This window comes from Lepus europaeus, chromosome X, assembly GCF_033115175.1.
Source record: "Lepus europaeus isolate LE1 chromosome X, mLepTim1.pri, whole genome shotgun sequence".
NCBI lineage: Eukaryota > Metazoa > Chordata > Mammalia > Lagomorpha > Leporidae > Lepus > Lepus europaeus.
The window spans coordinates 82,429,147-82,436,929 of record NC_084850.1 but is presented as its reverse complement, the minus strand read 5'-3'; positions in this window follow the sequence as shown (position 1 = coordinate 82,436,929).

Genomic DNA, 7,783 nt, shown 5'->3' with positions numbered 1-7,783 from the left:
TTAACAAAACAAAAAGTTTATTCTTAGAAATCATCAACAAAATTGATAAAGGTTTAGTAATGCTAATAAAAAAGATTACCAAAAAATAGGGATGTTACAAGCATCTTCCAGAAATAAAAAGGATTTAAGAGAATTTTATGAATAATTATACACTAACAATTAGATAACTTAGGTGAAATAAACAAGTTCCTAGAATCACACATTGTATATAAATTCACTCAAGAAGAAATAGAAACATTGAACAGGTACAGAACAAGTTCAGAGTTTGAATCAGGAGCTGGCACTGTAGCGCAGTGTGCTAAGCCTCTGCCCCTGAAGTCAGCATCTCATATGGGTGCCAGTTTGTGTCCCAGCTGCTCCACTTCAATCCAGCTTCCTGCTGGTGCAACTGGGAAAGCAGCAAAAGATGGTCCAGGTGCTTGGGCCCCTGCTACCCACGTGAGAGACCCAGAAGAAGCTCCTGGCTCCTGGCTCCTGGCTTCAGCCTGGCCCATACCCAGCCCCAGTTATTGTGGCCATTTGGAATTTGAACCAGTGGATGAAAGATCTCTCTCTCTCTCTCTCTCTCTCTCTCCCTCTCTCTCTCTCTCTCTCTCTCTCTTTCTCTCTCTCTCTCTCTTTCTCTCTCTCTCTGCATTTCAAATAAATAAATCTTTTTCTTACTTTTTCTTAAAAAAAAAAAAAAAGAGTTGGGGGGGGGGGGTGCGCTGTGGCGCAGCAGGTTAACGCCCTGGGCTGAAGCGCTGGCATCCCATATGGGTGCCGGTTTGAGACCCAACTGCTCCACTTCTAATCCAGCTCTCTGCTATGGCCTAGGAAAGCAGTAGAAGATGGCCCAAGTCCTTGGGCCCTTGCACCCACATGGGAGACCTGGAAGAAGCTCCTGGCTCCTGACTTTGGATCAGCACAGCTCCGGCCATTGCGGCCATCTGGGAAGTGAACCAGTGGATGGAAGACCTCTCTCTGTGTCTCTACCTCTCCCTGTAACTCTGTCTTTCAAATAAATAAAATAAATCTTTAAAAAAAAAAGAGTTCTCTTCACTGTGCACTTACTCCCCGTGTAGGATCTCTGTCCTTAATGTGTTGTACAATGTGAATTAATGCTATAACTAGTACTCAAACAGTACTTTACACTTTGTGTTTCTGTATTGGTGCAAACTGTTGAAATCTTTACTTAATATATACTAAATTGATCTTCTGTATATAAAGATAATTGAAAATGAATCTTGATGTGAATGGGATGGGAGAGGGAGTGGGAGATGGGAGGGTTGCAAGTGGGAGGGAAGTTATGGGGGGGAAAAAGCTATACTTTGCAAATTTATATTTATTAAATAAAAGTTAAAAAAAGAGCTCTCATCAGTAATCAAATAGCTCCCAAAAAGAAAACTCCAGAACCACACAGCTTCACTGGTAAATTCTATCCACAGTTAAAGAAAAAACTTACACCAAATTCTACTCACTCTTCCAAAAATGAGAAGATAAAGGGATGTTTCCTAACAATATCTCCATTCCTATTTGCAAGATACTTTTCTGTCCTAATCATTGCCCTCACTTTACAGTAGATACCTTGTGAGGCTGGGAACTCAGCAATCCATATTGTTAGATTCTTCATTTGACTTTCAGTAATCTCAGCCTTGTGGCTACAGGAGCTAACGGTCTTCTTCAGGGCACTCCCTAGAAGTTCTTAAGTAACTTATGCAGCACTGAGCTGAAAATTCAAATCTATGAGCTCATCCTTTTCTTGCAGCCCTTTATTTAACAGTATTTGGAGCAACTGTCCAATCTTGCTACACTTATCAGCTTTCAGAAAATGTTCTAAGGTGTCATATACACAGTCACCCAGGTCCTTGCTTCTCATAATTGGTTGATTAGAATTATCTATTGCAGATATTTTATGCCCCTCTCTTGCTGGACTATGCCATAGACTATCATTATTCTCTTTACTACTGGTATTATAATCATTATAACCAAATTAGAGAGTCAATCCCAGAAGTGCCAGATCAATTCAGAAAACATATCCTTAAAATCATCTTCTCCTCAATACCAAATCTGTAATAGTCAAGATTCTCCAAAGAAACAGAATAAACAAGAGATGATGATGATGGCAATGATGCTGCTGATGATGATAGAAATTATAAGGAAGTGGCTCATTTATGGTGATGGAGAGGCACCAATATTTGTAGTCAGTAAGCTGGAGATTCAAGAGAGCTTACATGTTGCTCCAGTCTAAGTCCAAAAACCTGAGGGATAAGGAGAGCTGATGGAACAAATCATAGCCCCAGAGCTGATGGAATAAAAACCCAAGAAAAGTCAGTGTTTCAGGTCATGTTCAAACATTATAAAGAATTATCCCACATCAAAGACATTAAGTGGTCCCTTTTATGTGGGAATGACAGCCATTTTGATCTTTCCATGTCCTTAATTGAATGAATGAGAACCACCCACATGAAGGAGGGCAATCTGATTTACCATTCAAATATTAATCTCAATAAAAAACACCCTCTCACCTAGTAGCACAATTGATTAAACTGCCTCCTGTGATGCTAGCATCTCACAACAGGAGCGCCAGTTGAGTCTCAGCTGCTCCACTTCTGATCCAGCTACCTAATAATATGGCTGGGAAAGCAGCTGAGGATGGCCTAAGTACTTGGGTCCCTACCACCCACGTAGGAGACCTGGGTGGAGTTCCAAGGTTCCAATCTTCTGGCACTGGGCTGGCCCAGCTCCAGCTTTTGCAGTCATTTGGGGAGTTAACCAGAGGATGGAAGATTCTCTCTCACTCTCACTCTCGCTCTCGCTCTTGCTTTCGCTCTCACTTTCTCTCCCCACCCCACCCCCATCTCCACCTCTGCTACTCTGTCTTTCAAATAAATAAATCTTTAAAAAAGAAAAAAGAACTGGAGATTTGGGTGTGGGCGATGTGGAGTAATAATGGCTCAAGAGTCCAAAATACAGGCTATCTCAATGAATTAGTAGCTCCCATGTCTGAGGCACGGGTGTTCATAGAGTGGTGGCTGGGTAAATAATAGTTTCTAAAATTGGGCACATGCATACAAGACTGCTGCATGGCCTGCAGGGACAATAGCTCCAGTGCTCGATGTGAGGAAGCACATAGAACAGCCATAGAGCTAAAGTCTGGAATATGGGCATGCACAAAGTTGCTATGGTTCTTGGATCTGGAGTGTGCATGAGACTGGGGAAGTGTTAGCCCTGGTTCTGAGGCTGCACAATATTGACTCCTACTTATGGGGATTAGAGGCACAATAGTTTTTCCCTATTTGGGGGGTTTGACGTAGAGATGGCTGTTGGTTACTTTAGTGGTAATGCCTTTGCCATTTGCGTAGCAGATCATGAGGGCCTGTACAGATGAACACTACTAAGGAGATCTCTGCTATGAAAGCTGTAGGGAATTTATGACTATTGCTGGTGCTTTTGAGGTCCTTTGTGGCAAATGTTTCCAGGGGCCTGTGTAAAGTAGGCCATTGGGAATAGTATAAAGCAGGGGCATCTGTTGTTTGGCTTATACTGATAAGTCCCACCCTACGTATTTCTTCCTCTAAGAACATGTTTCAGGGGGCTGGCACTGTGGTGTAGCGGGTACAGCTGCTGCCTGCAGTGCTGGCATGCCATATGGGCACCAGTTCGAGTCCTAGCTGCTCAATTTCCGATTCAGCTCTCTGCTATGATCTGGGAAAGCAGCAGAGGTTGGCCCAGATCCTTGGAACCCTGCACCCATGTGGGAGACCTGAAAGAAGCTCCTGGGTACTGGCTTTGGATCAGCTCAGCTCCGGCCATTTGGGGAGTGAACCAGCAGACGGAAGATCTCTATCTCTTTCTCTCTCTGCCTCAGCCTCTATGTAACTGTGCTTTTCAAATAAATAAATAAATATTAAAAAAATAAGTTGTTTCAAGTATTAAGATCTTTCCAGAGATCACTTCTGGGTTCTTATTCTCTGCTTTTCAAATTTTTTTCAATTTTTCTGTAGTTTCTTAAGCACATAGGGTCTACAACTAAAATACTTGGGTTTGAATCACCCATTTACTATCTGAATCACCCAGTGATTACTAACTTCTGTGTTCCTATAAGACTCTGATAATAAAAATCCTAAAATTGATGTCAAGATTAATTTAGTAACAATACGTGAAAAGCTTAGGAGGAAACCTTGTTTATAGTAAGTGCCCAATAAATATTGCCTATTTTTATTAGACTTGCTACTACTGTTCATAAAAAGCTGTAATTAATCTGACCCTTTGGGTTTCTGGGTAGAGGCAGAGGTACAAGTAGCTGGAACTAAGTCAATATTTCTAACTTTGCTTTGAGTAATAAACACTGATGAGGAGAGGGAGAAAGGAGGACACAGAGACATTTCATGAGGCCAGGAGTCTAAGTGCAGCCACTTCCTGGCTTCCCTATAGAACCACCTGAAGTAAATTTCTTCCCTTTATAGGCCTCAGATGTCCCATTTGTAAAATACAACATTTTGAGAAGTTTGTGTCTAAGGTCCTTTTCTGAAAGCTTCTGTATTCTGGGAATCTAATGAGAAGGAAATGAAGATGACCCAGATAGTCACTCACCCTAAAGAATTCTTTCAATGTTTGTAAAAAATATTAATATCTACTTTTAAGCCTACCTAAACCTCTCAGCATTCCAAACTTGCCCAGTTAATTATTGATTTCTTCCCCTCATCAGCCCTTATTAAGATGCTTCCCAATCCTTACAGGCTTATGATTGATGATTTATTCCTGTTATTTATGGATGAATATTTCAATAACTGAAGAGCCTGTATTAGGTACTAAGATACAAAGGGAGTTATGTCTAGGCAGCATTCATTCCCTTAGTTCTCTTTCTTTTTTAAGATTTATTTATTTGAAAGGCAGGGAAAGAAGGAGAGAGAGAAAATCAATCCTCCATCCACTGGTTCACTCCCCAAATAGCCAGGGCTGGTCCAGACTGAAGCCAGGAGCTTCTTCCACGTCTCCTACATGGGTGCAGCGGCCTATGGACTTGGTCTATCTTCTGCTGCTTTTCCCAGGCCCTTAGCAGGGAGCTGTATTGAAAGTGGAACAGCCAGGACACGAACAGGTGCCCATATGGGATGCTGGCACTATAGGCAGTGGCTTTACCTGCTGTGCCACAGTGCCAGCCTGCTCTTAGTTCTCTTTCAAAAACCAGCCTGTTTTTACCCTCACCTCGTTACACACAGCCAGGCCAACCAACCTACCTTTCTTGTCTAAGTGCAAATAAAATAACTCGCCCATTTCAACTCCTTTTCATTGAGTACCCATTGAATTACAGCAGAGGTCAGCAAATATTTTCTGTAAGAGGGAAAACAGTAAATATCTAAGGATTTGTGAGCCATACAGTCTCTGTTGTAATCATTCAGTTCTTCCACTATAGCACAAAAGTAGCCATAGACAGTAAGTGAACAATGAACTTGGCAGTATTCCAACAAAATTTTGTTTATGGACACTATACAATGAATTTCATAGCTTTCACATGCTTCAAGATAGTATTTTAGGATTTTTTCAATCACTAAAATATAAAAATTGGACTTCCAGCTTCCTGTCTGACATGTAAGGAGCTTAGAAATACCATTCTGTCTTAACAAGCAAAAAGTTGAACAAATTACAAAGTTCAGAACTGTTCTTAGATCCATTTCTGAGAAGTGAGATCAAAGAGCAAACCACAACACACAGAGTTGGAAAGACAAAATGTAGGTGATCATTGAGAATCATAACTTTCAGTACCAGAAATCCACAAGCAGAAACTTCTGCAGGAACCAGTGCCAGAGTAAGAAAACCTGACTTCAATTGTAACTGATGAATTGCTGGAGACTCACGGTGGACAAGGATGAGAGTTGAAAATTCCCAGGGACGTCAGCTCGTGGTGTGTGTGTATGGTGGTGGTTGGGGAGGCAGGTCCTCCACTCTTTAATGAATTTTACCTCCAGGGATTCAACCAGATCATTGCAGCAAATACATGAGAAAAACTTCACTGTGCTTTCAGCAGCGGAGAACAAAAGAAACCATTATGAAATATGCCAGAAAGGCTAAAAGGCCCATGAGAGTCTCACAGGCATGGAAAGCCACGACACGGTGGCAAAAACAATCTAAATGAAAGATCCTGGTGAACAAGACCCCAGCAGAAGGAACAGGCCATCAAGGAGGGAGGCGCCTTTCTCCAAAGGGAGGAAGGAACCTCCACTGTAATGCGGCCTTGACTAAATAAGCTCAGAGCTGGTGAACTCAGGGGGCTTCCATAGCCTAGACAGCTCATGGCAAGAGCCTCAGGTGATTGCTGACGTCATAAATAAGAGTGCCAATTGTTAAATCAACAACGGGAGTCACTGGGTACAGGCTCCCCACGTAGGATCTCTGTCCTTAATGTGTTTTACTATGAAACTTAAAAACAACACTACTAGTCAAACAATACCCTATACCTTGTGCCGTTGTGTGAAGGCAGCCTGTTGAAATCCTTGCTTAGTATATACTAAGTTGATCTTCTGTATATGAAGGTAATTGAAAATGAAACTCGATGAAGGGCAGGATGGGAGACGGAGTGGGAAAGGGGAGGGCCATGGGAGGGAGGGAGGTTGGGGGGGGAGCCACAACAATACAAAAGTTGCACTTGTAAATTCACATTTATTAAATAAAAAAAAGAAATATGCCAGAAAATTCTTTCCTTCTTAAAAAGACATGCCCTCAAGAGAAACCATTTTACCAGAGCCTCCTCCTGGGATTTTATCAGAGAGTAACCAATCAAGGAGAAGAAAGTGTCCAACTCCAGTCTGCTCTAGCGTTCCTCACAATGGAAGAGTAGTACCCAACTCCATCCTATCTCACCTAGGGCAGGAAAAAGCATGTTTGCACTGGTAAAATTCACAGTCCAGTGGCACAGCATCACTATGGATCTCAGACCTGCTTATAAGACTACACAATTCTGGGTCTGGTGTTGTGGCACAGGGGGTTAACCCACCACCTGCAACAACCAGCATCCCATATGAGCACCAGCTGGAGTCCTGGCTGCTCCACTTTTGATCCAGCTCCCTGCTAATGTGCCTGGGAAAGCAGCAGAAGATGGTCCAAGTACTTGGGTCCCTGCCACCCATGTGGGAGACCCAGATAGAATCCCAGGTTCCTGACTTCAGCCTGGCCCTGCCCTGCCCTCTGACCATTATAGACATTTGGGGAGTGAGCCAGCAGATGGAAGTTCTCTTTCTGCATCTCCCTCCCTATCTGTAATTCTGCCTTTCAAATAAATAAAATAAATCTTTTTAAAAAATCTACAAAATGATTCCCTTCCCTCACTACTTACCACCATTTGACGAAAGGTCTATGTGCTGCAGTACTTTTTACCCACTATATCATATCTGCCTTTCAAAATATTACAAGCCATACTAAAAGGCAAAGAGCACAGTTGGAAGAGACTTAACAAGCAGTAGAAACAGAATAAAGGCTGGCGCCATGGCTTCTCCGCCTGCAGCGCCGGCACCCTGGGTTCTAGTTCTGATTGGGGCGCCGGATTCTGTCCCGGTTGCTCCTCTTCCAGTCCAGCTCTCTGCTGTGTCCCGGGAGGGCAGTGGAGGATGGCCCAAGTGCTTGGCCCCTGCACCCACATGGGAGACCAGGAGGAAGCACCTGGCTCCTGGCTTCGGATGGATGCAACGCACTGGCTGTAGTGGCCATTTGGGGGGTGAACAAATGGAAGGAAGACCTTTCTCTCTCTCTCTCTCTCTCTCTCTCTCTCTCTCTCTCACTGTCTAACTTTGCCTGTCAAAAAAAG